The sequence below is a fragment of the Pristiophorus japonicus genome, unplaced genomic scaffold (genome assembly GCF_044704955.1).
Source record: "Pristiophorus japonicus isolate sPriJap1 unplaced genomic scaffold, sPriJap1.hap1 HAP1_SCAFFOLD_540, whole genome shotgun sequence".
Taxonomy (NCBI): domain Eukaryota; kingdom Metazoa; phylum Chordata; class Chondrichthyes; family Pristiophoridae; genus Pristiophorus; species Pristiophorus japonicus.
The window spans coordinates 124,491-141,867 of NW_027254447.1; the positions used below are offsets into that span (position 1 = coordinate 124,491).

Sequence of the window (17,377 nt, forward strand, 5' to 3'; positions counted from 1 at the left end):
CACCGAGTCCGAGTGACCCCGGCACTGAGTGCCCCCACGGCACCGAGTCTGAGTGACCCCGGCACTGAGTGCCCCCACGGCACCGAGTCCGAGTGACCCCGGCACTGAGTGCCCCCCCGGCACCGAGCGCAGAGTCCGAGTGCACCTCGGCACCGAGCGGTGCGGATTGAGCGGGTGCAGCATGGGGTCTTCTGCAGGGACCATGGCTGGGCCACATGATCCACACCACAGCGGTGACTGACGTGAGCTCTGACCAATAGGGAGAGAGCGGGCGGGGCTTGGAGGACTGAGGTGGCGGCGGGTCATCCAACCATTCGGGGGGTCCGAGACTTCCACCGCCTGCTTCTCCCACTGCTGAGACATGGAATAGCTTTTTGTTAATTGTTCCTGAGATGCGGGCGTTGTTTGTACGGCCAGCATTTATTGCTCATCCCTACTTGCCTTCAGAAGGTGGTGAGCAGTACGTGTATTTAAATAAGCTTGTGTTGCGAAGCTGCTGTCCATCTGGCCCTTTGAAAGGCTGCTCACTGTGGCCCGTCTCCCAGATTCCAGCCCTAGCTCTGTGCTCACTGTGGCCCCTCTCCCAGATTCCAGCTCCAGCTCTGTGCTCACTGTGGCCCCTCTCCCAGATTCCAGCCCTAGCTCTGGGCTCACTGTGGCCCCTCTCCCAGATTCCAGCCCTAGCTCTGGGCTCACTGTGGCCCCTCTCCCAGATTCCAGCCCTAGCTCTGGGCTCACTGTGGCCCCTCTCCCAGATTCCAGCCCTAGCTCTGGGCTCACTGTGGCCCCTCTCCCAGATTCCAGCCCTAGCTCTGGGCTCACTGTGGCCCCTCTCCCAGATTCCAGCTCCAGCTCTGTGCTCACTGTGGCCCCTCTCCCAGATTCCAGCCCTAGCTCTGTGCTCACTGTGGCCCCTCTCCCAGATTCCAGCTCCAGCTCTGGGCTCACTGTGGCCCCTCTCCCAGATTCCAGCTCCAGCTCTGTGCTCACTGTGGCCCCTCTCCCAGATTCCAGCCCTAGCTCTGTGCTCACTGTGGCCCCTCTCCCAGATTCCAGCTCCAGCTCTGTGCTCACTCAGCTGCTCTCACCTGGGGTCAGCATGTCACAATCGGCCCACACGCACCTGAGCTGGACACCAGGCCTCACCTCCTTGCTGCAGCGCCATTGGTTGGAGGACCCGCCACCAGCTCACTTCACTCATCTCCGCCGGGCTCTTCGTATTGGTCAGTGCTCCCGTGAGTCAGGCCGGCCCCAGGATCACATGCCCCAGTTCACTCCGTCCCTCGCAACACCAGGTGATCGGTGTGGCTGATCCCTTCGGTGTCCGGGGAGCTGCCAGCCAACTCCCCGGTTTGGATTTTACTTTATTTTCTCTCTCTGCCCCCACCTCGAGTTAAATTGGTTCCGAAAACTCACTTTCCGTCGGTGATTCGGCATCTAAACGGCCGACCTTTCCCAGGACACTAATACAAATTCAAAATACTACGGATGCTGGAATCTGAAATAAAAACAGAAAATGCTGGAAATCTCAGCAGACCAGGCAGCATCTATGGAGAGAAACAAAGTTAAGGTCAATGACCCTTCGTCATAACTGGCGAATGTTCGAGCCCGGTGTGCAGGCGCAGGAGAGGGCGGATTGTGGGACGCCTGAGAATGCGCGGCACCGAGCAGGTGAGCTGGACATTTGAAGGAACCCTGTCTCTGTCTGTGTTGTGGTTAATTCTGCCAACTCTGTTCCAGTCATTCTGGAATGCAAAGATAAACCCCAGCTGCTATTCTCCAATGCTAACCTTCTTCTTAAACCCCTCTCCCTTCCACCCTCACCACTGACAACAATATGAAGAACTTATGGACTTCTTTCAAAGAGCCGGCACCAGCACGATGGGCCGATCAGCTGCCTCTGCCACTTCCCTTCCTTCCCCAGCCCAAAGTTTCTGTGACTGTGACAAAGGTAAACTATCCCTCCTGGAGCTTCTTGACTTGGTTGGAGGGCCCACCGCCAGCTCGCTCTGCCGACCTCCGCCCAGGCTCTTCCTATTGGGCAAATCTCCGTATTTAAGGAAGGATATACTTGCATTGGAGGCTGTGAAGAGAAGGTTCACTAGATTGATTCCGGAGAGGAGGGGGTTGACTTATGAGGATAGCTTGAGTAGGTTGGGCCTATACACACTGGAGTTCAGAAGAATGAGAGGTGATCTTATTGAAACATATAAGATAACGAGGGGGCTGGACAAGATGGATGCAGAGAGGATATTTCCACTCATAGGGGAAACTAAAACTAGGGGACATAGTCTCAGAATAAGGGGTCGCTCATTTAAAACGGAGATGAGTAGGAATTTCTTCTCTCAGAGGGTTGTAAACCTGTGGAATTCTCTGCCCCAGAGAGCTGTGAAGGCTGGGTGATTGAAGATAGTTAAGGCGGAGATGGACAGATTTGTGAGCGATAAGGGAGTAAAGGGTTATGGGGAGCGGGCAGGGAAGTGGAGCTGAGTCCATGATCTTGTTGAATGGCAGAGCAGGCTCGAGTGCCAAATGGCCTACTCCCGCTCCTATTTCTTATGTTCTTCTGTCTGATCTCCCGTCAGTCAGGCCGGGCCCACGTGGTGCTGGGCGGGGCCGAATCCGCATCCGCTCCATTCGTTTCAGTTTGAGGCGGTTTGTTCTGCAACTTTTCTCCAGCCGGATGTGACCATAATCCCGCAGGTCTGAAACAGAGGGACTGGTTAGCAGTTCATTGAGGGCCCGCGTCCCGGGGGTGAGAAGCTGCTGCAATCCCGGGGGAACCACTGCGGTCCCACTGGGTGGGGCCCAGCCCTGCCCCTCGCCCACTCTGGTTGGAGGACCAACCGCCTGCCAGAACCTCCAGCCCCGCCCCCGCTCTTCCTATCGGTCCGGAGCTGCCATCAATCACCCGGTTGAGAGATGGGCGGAGAGAGGGAGTGGGTTAATAAACCCGGGGGAGTGCTGCTGGCTTCAACTGCGGACGAAAGCCCCGCCTGCCCGAGAGACAACACTCCGCATTCAGGAGGTGGGTGGGGAGGGTTGACCCATCCACCTCCACGGAGGTGTGTGGGGGACCTGACCCATCCACCTCCATGGCACGAACCTGGTATTGCAGTACTTCCAGGAACGGTGCAGTGGCTCTAGGCCTTTTGGCTAAGAGCATTGGCGCAGAGTGATCCTTGGCATGTGCAAGGTGACCTCTGGCGTTTGTGATTTGACAAAGAATTGGAACGATTGGCTACGAATTAAAAAAAAAAACACTCCGCATTATCCGCTTCACACACTCCCGGGCTCGGCACCAGGCTCTGTGTTTGCCCTCTGATTCCAGGCCCGGTCGGTGAGCGCTCGGGGGAAGGGGGAATCACCGACCGCCATCTTGGTCAGGGCGGGTCTCGCCGCACATGCGTACTCCTTTGGGCAGGAACAAAGGGTGGGCGGGGTTTCAGGGTGGCTGTGAGTTTGATTGGACACCTGTTTGTGCCCAGGTCAGTGACCCCTGAGAGGGAGCCTTGTTGTGCTGATTGTTGTCTGGTGACCCTGGGCCCAGGCTCCCCCTATTGAGCCAGCCCGGGGCTCATCCTATTGTGCCAGCCCGGGGCTTACCCTATTGTGCCAGCCCGCAGCTCACCCTCGTGGGCCAGCCTGGGGCTCACCCTATTGGCCTAGTGGCGAGCAGAGAAAATCAGCAGTCCATTGATTTTCTTCTCACTCTGGGCACAGCGGGTGCAGAACCAAACCCAACCTGAGCAGAGGGAACGGTAAAACTGGGAGCGGGGGAGAAAATGATGGAGAAGGTGCGATGGGTTTGGATTTCAGTACTGGGAGGAGGGAAGAGTGTATTGGGTGGGGATTTACAGCTTTGGGGCAACTAGCGAGGAAATGGTTTTACGTAGAAACTAGAATTATCTGGTCTTAATATCTATCCTGTATTTACCGGCGAGTTCACAGGAAGGAGCCAGTGTGTGAAGTTCCCTGTGGGGTCAGAATGTTCAGTGTCTGACCCTGAGCTGCCCCAGGGAGGATGCAGTGTGTGATGTCCCTGTGGGGTGCAGTGTGTTCAGTGTCTGACCCTGAGCTGCCCCAGGGAGGGGGCAGTGTGTGATGTCCCTGTGGGGTGCAGTATGTTCAGTGTCTGACCCTCAGCTGCCCCAGGAAGGGACAGTGTGTGATGTCCCTGTGGGGTGCAGAGTGTTCAGTGTCTGACCCTGAGTTGCCCCAGGGAGGGGGCAGTGTGTGAGGCCGTTGTGAGATGCAGTATGTTCTGTGTCTGGCCCTGAGCTTCCCCAGGTAAAAATTAATGTGTCCCCAGTATTCCGTTGAAAAGGGGATTAAATCACACCGAGGATAATGAGCAGCTACCCACCAGTCTCTGCACTTTATTGTCCAGTAATCACCTCACCATCATATAGAAGCTCCTGATCTTTAGCTCCAGTGTGTGATGATTGGTGCCAGTGCTGGTAAAACTGAAACTGACATGAGGTTAGTTTGGAAAGGAATGAACCACTTGCAACTCTCTTTCCATAACCATTTTTCTGACTGTTACCTCCCCAACCACTTGCAAGCTTGTAGGCATCATCCAGCACAGTAATAACTAAGACAGGGTCTGGTGTAATATAAACAGAGACCGGGCCTAGTGTAATATAAACAGAGACCGGGCCTAGTGTAATATAAACAGAGACAGGGCCTAGTGTAATATAAACAGAGACAGGGTCTGGTGTAATATAAACAGAGACCGGGTATAGTGTAATATAAACAGAGACAGGGTCTAGTCTAATATAAACAGAGACAGGGTCTAGTCTAATATAAACAGAGACAGGGTCTAGTGTAATATAAACAGAGACAGGGTCTAGTGTAATATAAACAGAGACAGGGTCTAGTGTAATATAAACAGAGACAGGGTATAGTACAGTAATAACTGAGACAGGGTCTAGTTTTACACTAGAAACAAATCTTTAATAATTGAAACAGTTTTTTTGCAATAACTGAAAGATGATAGACCCGGCTTCTGTTAGTGTGACACTATTTTACCAGAATACCAGAAACATACTCGATTGAATACAGTAGTGACATGGTTCAGAATTATAATAATAGAGATGTGCACTAGAATGGGAATAACAGGGGCAGGTTATTTTCCAATCATAGCAGAGGCCAGGTCTAGTGTAACAATTCCAGAGACAGGATCCCATATAATCAGAGTGGAGACAGGATCCCGAGTAATAACAGCAAATGCATAGCCCACTGTGAGTAACATCGACAGTGCTGGATCCAATAATAATAGAGGCAGACTCTAGTGTCATACTGAACACAATGCTGGATCGAGTGTGATGGTCACACAGCCAGTATCTAGTGCACTCAAACCAAGATTGGGTCTCATCTAATAGTGTGTGCAAGTCAGGGCCTATTGTTATAATTTCAGTCACCCTGCAGCCTTTTAGCGTCCTCCTCACAGCTCACACTGCCACCCAGCTTAGTATCATCTGCAAACTTGGAGATATTACATTCAATTCCTTCATCCAAATCATTAATATATATTGTAAATAGCTGGGGTCTCAGCACTGAACCTTGCGGTACCCCACTAGTCACTGCCTGCCATTCTGAAAAGGACCCGTTTATTCCTACTCTTTGCTTCCTGTCTGCCAACCAGTTCTCTAGCCACGTCAATACATTACCCCCAATACCATGTGCTTTAATTTTGCACACTAATCTCTTGTATGGGACCTTGTCAAAAGCCTGTTGAAAATCCAAATACACCACATCCACTGGTTCTCCCTTGTCCACTCTGCTAGTTACATCCTCAAAAAATTCTATAAGATTTGTCAAGCATGATTTCCCTTTCATAAATCCATGCTGACTTGGACCGATCCTGTCACTGCTTTCCAAATGCGCTGCTATTCCGTCTTTAATAATTGATTCCAACATTTTCCCCACTACTGATGTCAGGCGAACCGGTCTATAATTCCCTGTTTTCTCTCTCACTCCTTTTTTTTAAAACGTGGGGTTACATTAGCTACCCTCCAATCCAGAGGAACTGATCCAGAGTCCAAAGAATGTTGGAAAATGAGCACCAATACACCCACTATTTCTAGCGCCACTTCCTTAAGTACTCTGGGATACAGACTATCAGGCCCTGGGGATTTATCGGCCTTCAATCCCATCAATTTCCCCAACACAATTTCCTGACTAATAATGATTTCCTTCAGTTCCTCCTTCTCGCTAGACCCTCCGTCCCCTAGTATTTCAGGAAGGTTATTGGTTATTTGTGTCTTCCTTAGTGAAGACAGAACCAAAGTATTTGTTCAATTGGTCTGCCATTTCTTTGTTCCCCATTATAAATTCACCTGATTCTGACTGCAAGCGACCTACATTTGTCTTCACTAATCATTTTCTCTTTACATATCTATAGAAGCTTTTGCAGTCAGTTTTTGTGTTCCCTGCAAGCTTCCTCTCATAATCTATTTTCCCCTTCCTAATTAAACCCTTTGTCCTCCTCTGCTGAATTCTAAATTTCTCCTGGTCCTCAGGTTTGCTGTTTTTTCAGGCCAATTTATATGCCTCTTCCTTGGATTTAACACTATTCCTAATTTCTCTTGTTAGCCACGGTTGAGCCGCCTTCCCCGTTTTATTTTTACGCCAGACAGGGATGCACAATTGTTGAAGTTCATCCATGTGATCTTTAAATGTCTGCCATTGTCTATCCACCGTCAACCCTTTAAGTATCATTCGCCAGTCTATCCTAGCCAATTCATGTCTCATGCCATCGAAGTTACCTTTCTTTAAGTTCAGGATCCTAGTCTCTGAATTAACTGTGTCACTCTCCATCTTAATGAAGAATTCTCCATATTATGGTCACTCTTCCCCAAGGGGCCTCGCACAACAAGATTGCCAATTAATCCTCTCTCATTACACAACACCCAGTCTAGGATGGCCTGCTCTCTAGTTGGTTCCTCGACACATTGGTCGAGAAAACCATCCCTTATACACTCCAGGAAATCCTCCTCCACTGTATTGTTACCAGTTTTGTTAGCCCAATCTATATGTAGATTAAAATCACCCATGGTAATTGCTGTACTTTTATTACACGCATCCCTAATTTCTTGTTTGATGCTGTCCCCAACCTCACTACTACTGTTTGATGGTCTGTACACAACTCCCACTAGCGTTTTCTGCCCTTTTGTATTCCGCAGCTCTACCCATACAGATTCCACATCATCCAAACTAATGTCCTTCCTTACTATTGCGTTAATCTCCTCTTCAACCAGCAATGCTACCCCCATCTCCTTTTCCTTTCTGTCTATCCTTCCTGAATATTGAATACCCCTGGATGTTGAGTTCCCAGCCTTGGTCACCCTGGAGCCATGTCTACATAATCCCAATTACATCATATCCGTTACAGCTATGTGCACAGTTAATTCATCCACCTGATTACGAATGCTCCTCGCATTGAGACATGGAGCCTTCAGACTTGTTTTTTTTAAACACACTTTGTCTTTTCAGAATTATGTTGTAATGTGGCCCTTTTTGATTTTTGCCTTTGATTTCTCTGCCCTCCACCTTTCCTTATCTCCTTTCTACCTTTTGCTTCTGCTCCCATTTTACTTCCCTCTGTCTCCCTGCATAGGTTCCCATCCCCCTGCCATATTAGTTTAAACTCTCCCCAACAGCACTAGCAAACACTCTCCCTAGTACATTGGTTCCGGTCCTGCCCAGGTGCAGACCATCTGGTTTGTGCTGGTCCCCCAGAACTGATTCCAATGTCCCAGGAATTTGAATACCTCCCTCTTGCACCATTCCTCAAGCCACATATTCATCTTAACTATCCTGCTATTTCTACTCTGACTAGCACGTGGCACTGGTAACAATCCTGAGATTACTACCTTTGAGGTGCTACTTTTTATTTTAACTCCTAGCTCTCTAAGTTCAGCTTGTAGGACCTCATCCCGTTTTTTACCTTTATCATTGGTACCTATATGCACCACGACAACTGAATGTTCACCCTTCCCCTCCAAAATGCCCTGCAGCCGCTCCGAGACATCCTTGACCCTTGCACTGCCCATCTCTTGTTGGGCTTGGTACGTATTGGGTAGAAAAGTTCACCTGAATGCATTTTAAGAATTCTTCTCCCTCTACACATTTCACACTAAATCTATCCCAGTTAATATTAGAGTAATTGAAATCCCCTACTATTACTGCCTTATTGTTTATGCATCTGTCAGAAATGTGCCTACATATTTGCTCTTCTATCTCCCTCTGACTGGGGGTCTATAGTACATCCCTAGCAGTGTGATTGCCCCTTTTTTGTTCTTCAGTTGATCCCACATGGCCTCCTTTGATGACCCCTCTAACTTATCATCCCTCCTCAGAGCTGCCATTGTTTCTTTAATCAATACTGCAACACACCCTCCCTTTCCCCCACCCCTCCTCTCTATCTGGTCTTAAAACCCTGTAACCAGGAATGCTGAGCTGCCATTCCTGCCCTTCTTTCAGCCATGTCTCACTAATAGCTATAAACAGCTTCCCACTAGTTCTGTAGTTTAGTTCCATTCCAGCGGGGAGCTTGTTGACTGTGAGTTGGAGCATGGCAGCAAGGAAGATTGAGGAGGGATCGAGCGATGACACAGCCTTGCTTGACCCCGATCCAGATGTGAATTGGGTCTGTAATGGATTTGTCGGTAAGGATCACGTTGTCGTTGAGATGCAGTACGCGGATGACGCCTGCGTCTGCGCACATTCTGAAGCTGACCTCCAGGATACAGTCAATGTATTCACTGAGGCATATGAAAGCATGGGCCTTACGCTTAACATCTGTAAGACAAAGCTCCTCTACCAGCCTGTCACCGCTGCACAGCACTGCCCTCCAATCATCAAGATTCACCACGCAGCCCTCGACAACATGGACCATTTCCCATATCTCGGGAGCCTTTTATCAACAAAGGTAGACATTGATGCGGAAATTCAACATTGCCTTCAGTGTGCCAGTGCAGCCTTCGGCCGTCTGAGGAAAAGAGTGTTTGAAGACCAGGCCCTCAAATCTACCACCAAGCTTATGGTCTACAGGGCTGTAGTAATACTCGCCCTCCTGTATGGATCAGAGGCATGGACGATGTACAGAAGGCACCTCAAGTCGCTGGAGATATATCACCAACGATGTCTCCGCAAGATCCTGCAAATCCCCAGGGAGGACAGGCGCACCAACATCAGTGTCCTCATCCAGGCTAACATCCCCTGTATTGAGCACTGACCACGTTTGATCAGCTTTGCTGGGCAGGCCACATAGTTCGCATGCCAGATACGAGACTCTCTAAGCAAATGCTTTATGCGGAGCTCCCTCATGGCAAACGAGCCAAAGGTAGGTAGCAGAAACGTTACAAGGACACCCTCAAAGCCTCCCTGGTAAAGTGCGACATCACCACTGACATCTGGGAGACCCTGGCCGAAGACCGCCCGAGGTGGAGAAAGTGCATCCGGGAGGGCGTTGAGCACTTCGAGTCTCAATGCAAAGAGCGTGAAGAGATCAAGCGCAGGCAGCGGAAGGAGTGCGCGGCAAACCAGCCCCAACTACCCCTTCCCTCGACGAATGTCTGTCCCACCTGTAACAGGGTCTGTGGCTCTCGTATTGGACTGTTCAGCCACCAAAGAACTCACTTTGAGAGTGGAAGCAAGTCTTTCTCGATTTCGAGGGACTGCCTCTATCATCATAGACGGTCCTCATATCGAGGAGTTCTTGCTTCTGATGACGATGATAATGATGAATAATAGCTATAATATCATACTCCCATGTGTCTGTCTGTGCCCTCAGCTCATCTGCCTTATTCCCTAGACTCCTTGCATTGAAGAATATACCATTTAGCACTGCCAAACTGCCTTGTTGTCTATTTTCTAGCTGCCGTTTCCTCTGCCATCCAAACTCGCTTTCAAATTTCTGACTCCTAATCCAGCTTTTCTTCTCTCCCTTTTGAATCTACTCTCAGGTTCCCAGCTCCCTGCCAAGCTAGTTTAAACCCTCCCCAACAGCAGTCGCAAACCCCACAGTGAGGATATTGGTCCCAGTCCGGTTGAGGTGCAACCCCCAGCTTGTACAGGTCTCACCTTCCCCAGAAATGGTCCCAAAGCCTCAGGAATCTAAAGCCTTTCCTCCTGTACAATCTCTCCAGCCATGCATTCATCTGCTCTATCTTCCTATTTCTGTCCTCACTAGCACGTGGCACCGGGTATAATCAGGACATTACGACCTTTGAGGTCCAGCTTTTTAATTTCTTTCCTAGCTCCCTAAAATCTGTCTGTATGACCTCATCCCGCTTTCTACCTAAGTCATTGCTGCCGATATGGACCACGACCTCTGACTATTCAGCCTCCACCCCCTCAGAATGTCCTGCAGCCGTTCAGTGACAACCTTGACCCTGGCATCAGAGAGGCAACATACCATCCCTGGAGTCACGTCTGCGGCCGTAGAAGCATCTGTCGGTTCCCCTAACTATCGAATCCTCTACCACTATTGCTCTTCCACTCTTCTTCCTTCCCTCCTGTGCAGCTGCACTTCCCAGAGCAACCATCGTGCTCACCAGTACTTTCCAGACTGAAAATCGGTTCGAGAGTCAGGGGACTCCTGCCCTACCTGCCTGGTCCTCCTTGTCTGCCTGATGGTCACCCATTCCCTCTATGCCTGCACACTCTTAAGCTGCGGAGTGAACACCTCCTGAAACGTGCTATCCACGAAGTTCTCAGCCTCGCGGATGCACTGCAGTGAGGCCAGCCGCTGCTCAAGCTCCGAAACCCGGAGGCTCAAGCTGCTTTAGCTGGCGACACGTCCCACAACATAAGAAATAGGAGCAGGAGTAGGCCATACGGCCCCTCGAGCATGCTCTGCCATTTAATATGATCATGGCTGATCCGATCATGGACTCAGGTCCACTTCCCTGCCCGCTCCCATAACCCCTTATCGGTTAAGAAACTGTCTAGCTCTGTCTTAAATTTATTCAATGACCCAGCTTACACAGCTCTCTGAGGCAGCGAATTCCACAGATCCACAACCCTCTGAGAAAAGAAATTTCTCCTCATCTCAGTTTTAAATGGGCGGCCCCTTATTCTAAGATCATGCCCCCTAGTTCTAGTCTCCCCTATCAGTGGAAACATCCTCTCTGCATCCACCTAGTCAAGCCCCCTCATAATCTTATACGTTTCGATAAGATCACCTCTCAGCCTTCTGAATTCCAATGAGTAGAGGCCCAACCTACTCAACCTTTCCTCCTAAATCACCCCCTCATCTCCAGAATCAACCTTGTGAACCTTCTCTGAACTGCCTCCAATGTATATCCTTTCATAAATATGGAAACCACAACTGCACGCAGTATTTCAGGTGATTGTCCAGGTCACGGGAAATGTCCAGGACTTCCCACATGGCACAGGATGTGCATTCCTTGGGACCGAGTTGCCCTGCCATGATAGAAATTCTGAGCAGACAGTTCTAGTTTCTCTGGAACATTCTTTCCTCTCTTGCCCCTCTTAAGTATGTAGAATTTGTCCCACTCCCCTGCTCTTGCCTCATAAGCCTGCAAGTATTTCTAACTCAAATATTTATCTCTTTTGAAACTAACTAGTGAATCTGCTTCCACCACCCTTTCAGGCAGTGTATTCCAGGTCATAACAACTAACTGCTTAATATTTTTCCCTCATGTTGCATTTGGTTCATTTGCCAATCACCTTAAATCGGTGTCCTCTGGTTACCGACCCTTTTGACACTGAAAATTGTTTCTCCTTATTATAGAATCATAGAAATTTACAGCACGAAAGGAGGTCATTTCAGCCCATCGTGTCCGCGCCGGCCAACAAAGAGCTATCCAGCCTAATCTCATTTTCCAGCTCTTGATCCATGGCTTTGTATGTTACGGCACTTCAAGTGCACATCTCAGTACTTTTTAAATGTGGTGAGGGTTTCTATCTCTACTGCCCTTTCAGGCAATGAGTTCCAGACCCTCACCACCCTCCGCATGAAGAAATTTCCCCTCAAATCGCCTCTAAACCTCCTACCAATTACTTTAAATCTATGCTCTCTGGTTGTTGACATCTCTGCGAAAGGAAATAGGTCCTTCCTATCCACTATATCTAGGTCCCTCATAATTTTATACACCTCATTAAGGTCTCGCCTGAACCACCTCTGTTCCAAAGAAAATAAACCCAGCCTATTCAGAGGGTTGGTGGGTTGGCGGAGGTTACAGAGATTGGGAGGGGTGAGGCCCTGGTGGGATTTGAACAAGAGGATGAGTATTTTAAAGGCTGATGCCATCAGGCATCTCACTCAGCACAGAATGTGACTCACTACCAACAGGAAGGATATTATTTTAAATACTACAGATGAATTATGAGAGGAAATCAATCTCTGTGGCTTTAACTAACAATGACATGGAAAGAGGAAATTGAATGATCTTTAAACACCTGGTTCACTTGGCACTGAAGTGTCTGAAACTCATAAGAACTCCAGGGAAACAAAATACTGACAAATGTTAAACTTTTTTGTTGACGAGACAAATCTCGATTTAACTTTTAAAAGATAAATTGTTCAACAGGGGTTCACACTGACTCACCCGACAGGCCGACTCAGGATCCAACCCTCAAACACCGCGATTGGTTGTAGAACACGCTGATCCCTGGGCCAACCGGCCTCTGAGCTCTCTTCCTGTTGGTTCCCAGGGCAATCAATCACCACTCGCCAACATTACGCTTCCAGATGAAGTTGAGGGGCTCAGAGGGAGAAATAAAATGAGGCAGTGAATCTGAGTTAAGAAATAAAATTGGAGAAGTATGATTAAATGAACAAGGAGAGGCAATATAAACTAAAGGGTACAATCCGAAAGGGGCTGCATGAACATTGAGACCTGCGGGTATATGTGCACAAATCGTTGAAGGTGGCAGGGCAGGTTGAGAAAGCAGTTAAACAAGCTTACGGGATCCTGGGCACCAAAAAGGCATAGAGTACAAAAGCACGGAAGTTATGATGAACCTTTATAAAACACTGGTTCGGCCTCAACTGGAGTATTGTGTCCAATGCTGGGCACCGCACATTAGGATCCGAAGGCCTTAGAGAGGGTGCGGAAAAGATTTACAAGAATGATTCATGAGATGAGGGACTTCAGTTACATGGATAGACTGGAAAAGGTGGAGTTGTTCACCTTGGAGAAGAGAAAGTTGAGGAGATTTGATAGAAGTGTTCCAAATCATGAGGAGTCTGGACAGAGTGGATAGGGAGAAACTGTTCCCATTGGTAGAAGGGTCAAGAACCAGAGGAGATAGATTTAAGGCGATTGGCAGAAGAATCGAAAGGTGACGCAAGCAAAAGCGTTTTTATGCAGCGAATGGTTAGGATCCGGAATGCATGGCCTCAAAGGGCAGTGGAGGCAGATTCAATCACAGCTTTCAAAAGGGAATGGATAAGTATCTGAAAGAAAAACATTTGAAGGGCTTGGGGGAAAGGGTGGGGGAGTGGCACGAGCTGGGAGCCGGCATGGCCCCGACGGGCCGAATAGGCTTCTTCCATTTTGTAACCATTCTCTGATTCTGTGAGCAGAATCATTCTCAATCTAACTCAATCTAAAGTGACTGTGACTGCTCCAAGTATAACCACTTCAGCTGCTGCAGTTTTATTCATGTCACTGGTCACCACTGGTCTGGATGTACTAGGGGACCGAGGGTTGAGTGAGAAGGAGAAACTGATGGATATCCTTATTAGGCGGGAAATTGTGTTGGGGAAATTAATGGGATTGAAGGCCGATAAATCCCCGGGGCCTGATTGTCTGCATCCCAGAGTACTTAAGGAGGTGGCCCTAGAAATAGTGGATGCATTGGTGATCATTTTCCAACAGTCTATCGACTCTGGATCAGTTCCTATGGACTGGAGGGTAGCAAATGAGGGTAAAAAAGGAGGGAGAGAGAAAACGGGTAATTATAGACTGGTTAGTCTGACATCAGTAGTGGGGAAAATGTTGGAGTCAATTATTAAGGATGAAATAGCAGCGCATTTGGAGAGCAGTGACAGGATCGGTCCAAGTCAGCATGGATTTGTGAAAGGAAAATCATGCTTGACACATCTTCTGGAATTTTTTGAGGATGTAACTAGTAGAGTGGACAAGGGACAACCAGTGGATGTGGTGCATTTGGACTTTCAAAAGGCATTTGACAAGGTCCCACATAAGAGATTGGTGTGCAAAATCAAAGCACATGGTATTGGGGGTAATGTACTGGCGTGGATAGAGAATTGTTTGGCAGACAGGAAGCAGAGAGTCGGGATAAACGGGTCCTTTTTCGAATGGGAGGCAGTGACTAGTGGAGTGCCACAGAGCTTAGTGCTGGGACCCCAGCTCTTTACATTATACATTAATGATTTGGATGAAGAAATTGAGTGTAATATCTCCAAGTTTGCAGATGACACTAAACTGGGTGGTGGTGTGAGCTGTGAGGAGGAGGCTAAGAGGCTTCAGAGTGATTTGGACAGATTGGCTGAGTGGGCAAATGCATGGCAGATGCAGTATAATGTGGATAAATGTGAGGTTATCCACTTTGGTGGCAGAAACACGAGGGCAGAGTATTACCTGAATGGTGGCAGATTAGGAAAAGGGGAGGTGCAACGAGACCTGGGTGTCATGGTTCATCAGTCATTGAAAGTTGGCATGCAGGTGCAGCAGGTGGTGAAGAAGGAAAATGGCATGTTGGCCTTCATAGCTAGGGGATTTGAGTATAGGAGCAGGGAGGCCTTACTGCAGTTGTACAGGGCCTTGGTGAGGCCACACCTGGAATATTGTGTTCAGTTTTGGTCTCCTAATCTGTGGAAGGACGTTCTTGCTATTGAGGGAGTGCAGCGAAGGTTCACTAGACTGATTCCAGGGATGGCTCGACTGTCACATGAGGAGAGACTGGATCAACTGGGCCTTTATTCACTGGAGTTTAGAAGGATGAGAGGGGATCTCATAGAAACGTATAAGATCCTGACGGGATGGGACAGGTTAGATGCGGGAAGAACGTTCCCGATGTTGGGGAAGTCCAGAAACAGGGGACACAGTCTTAGAATAAGGGGTAGGCCATTTAGAACTGAGATGAGGAGAAACTTCTTCACTCAGAGAGTTGTTAACCTGTGGAATTCCCTGCCGCAGAGACTTGTTGATGTCAGTTCATTGGATATATTCAAGAGGGAGTTAGATATGGCCCTTATGGCTAAAGGGATCAAGGGGTATGGAGAGAAAGCGGGAAAGTGGTACTGAGGTGAATGATCAGCCATGATTATATTGAATGGTGGTGAAGGGCCGAATGGCCTACTCCTGCACATATTTTCTATGTTTCTATCCTGTACCTGATGGCCTTCCTGTACCAAGCTGGCCACCGCGCATGCTCCCTGCCCTGCAGCGGAACAATGGGAAGCGCTGTGACGTTGAGCAAGCCCCGCCCCTCTGGCTCCCTGCTCCCCGCGGGCGGCCGAACTCTTTCCCCACAAACCGCCATCCCTCCCACCCCCACCAGGAACCAAGGCCCGTCGCCGCCCGAAGCTCTCCAGCAACCGCCACGTGACCGACCACGCGGCGGCCCGAACCTCGACAATGGGCTGGCCCCTCCCCCGCTGCTGCTCTCGGAGCCCGCCGACAAACTGCAACCGCCCTCCCGCGCGCCGCCGCCACTCAGCCCGCAGCCAATGGCGAGGCCGCGCCACTATTCCGCCCACTCCACACGCGCTGCTCTGCGCCAATCAGCGGCAGGAGGCGGGGCTACGGCACCAATCAATCAAACGGCGAAAAATACAGGGCGCGCTCTTCTTAAAGGGGCAAGGTCACCGTGCCTGTTTAAAGGGGCAGCATCCTCTGAAGAAGTCCCTCGGATCGAGGATGACTTGCTTCCACAGTAAAAATGAGTTCTCAGGCGGCTGTACAGTCCATCGGGGGACTTACAGTCTATGTCACAGGTGGGGCAGACGGTGGTTGAAGGAACGGGTGGTGGAGAGCCTGGGTTGCTGTGTGCTCCTTCCACTGTTGACGCTTGATCTCTGGTTGCTCGCAGCGAAGAGATGCAAGGTGTCCAGCGCCTTCCTGGATGCTTTTCCTCCACTTAGGTTGAGCTTAGGCCAGGGACTACCAGGTGTCGGTGGGGATGTTGCACTTTTTCAAGGAGGCTTTGAGAGTGTCATTGCCTGTTTAAAGGGGCAGTGTCTCTGGGACAGTTTAAAGGGGCAGTGTCCCTGTGCCTGTTTAAATGGGCAGTCCCTGTGCCTGTTTAAATGGACAGTGTCCCTGTGCCTGTTTAAATGAGCAGTGTCTCTGTCCATGTTTAAAGGGAGAGGGGGTGACATTTTGCTACTTTGCATCTCCTGTTAATGCCCCCAGCTCGCGAAATGGGGTGAAAATGAGTTTGTGACTGGGCGTGGTGAGAACAGCGCTTTCCGCTAAAGTTGACAGGAACTTTGCAGCGACAGTAAGACGTTGCACCTCGCTCTGCTGCATTCCGCGATGCTGAAGTCATCACCATGGACAGCGCCCCAGACCAAGAATTGGCCCTCACACGCTGGTCCTGTGCCTGGCACTGACAACCACAGCTTCAGCAGTTGGGTTTCAGTCGGATGTCGGCTGGTGGAGCACTACTTACTGGTGGCGTAGTAATACCTGCCCTCCTGTATGGCTCAGAGATGTGGGCCATGTACATTAGACACCTCGCTGGACAAATACCACCAACGATGTCTCCGCAAGATCCTACAAATCCCCTGGGAGGACATTCGCAGCAACATTAGCGTCCTCGTCCAGGCCAACATCCCCAGCATTGAAGCACTGAGCACACTTGATCAGTTCTGCTGGGCAGGCCACATAGTTCACATGCCAGACACGAGACTCCCAAAGCAAGCGCTCTACTCGGAACTCACCCACGGCAAACAAGCCAAAGGTGGGCAGCAGGAATGTTACAAGGACACCCTCAAAGCCTCCCTGCTAAAGTGCAACATCCCCACTGACATTGGGGAATCCCTGGTCAAAGACCATCCTAAGTGGAGGAAGTGCATCCGGGAGGGCGCCGAGCTCCTCGGGTCTCGTCGCCGAGAGCATGCAGAAATCAAGCGTAGGCAGTGAAAGGAGCATGCAGCACACCAGACTCCCCGCTCACCCTTTCCTTCAACCACTGTCTGTCCCACCTGTGACAGGGACTGTGGTTCTCATATTGGACTGTTCAGCCACCCAAGAACTCATGCTAAGAGTGGAAGCAAGTCTTCCTCGATTCCGACGGACTGCCTATGATGACTTACAGGCACCAGCTTCTGGTTTACTTTTAGTCAGCCAATAATGCTTCTTTCTTAGTTTCACATAGTCTCTGTGCCTGTTTAAAAGGGAGAGAGTCTCTGTGCCCATTTAAAGGGACA

General features: G+C 49.6%; 1 long non-coding RNA gene across 4 annotated transcripts in view; it reads right to left on the minus strand.

Annotated features, from left to right (window-relative positions):
- Positions 1 to 17,377, minus strand: part of LOC139254461 (uncharacterized) — a 78,520-nt gene that overhangs the window by 27,489 nt on the left and 33,654 nt on the right. For all 4 annotated transcript variants that reach the window (XR_011592012.1, XR_011592010.1, XR_011592009.1 and 1 more), the window contains exon 5: positions 12,582 to 12,770. This is a non-coding gene — a long non-coding RNA (uncharacterized lncRNA). The remainder of the gene's footprint in view (positions 1 to 12,581; positions 12,771 to 17,377) is intronic.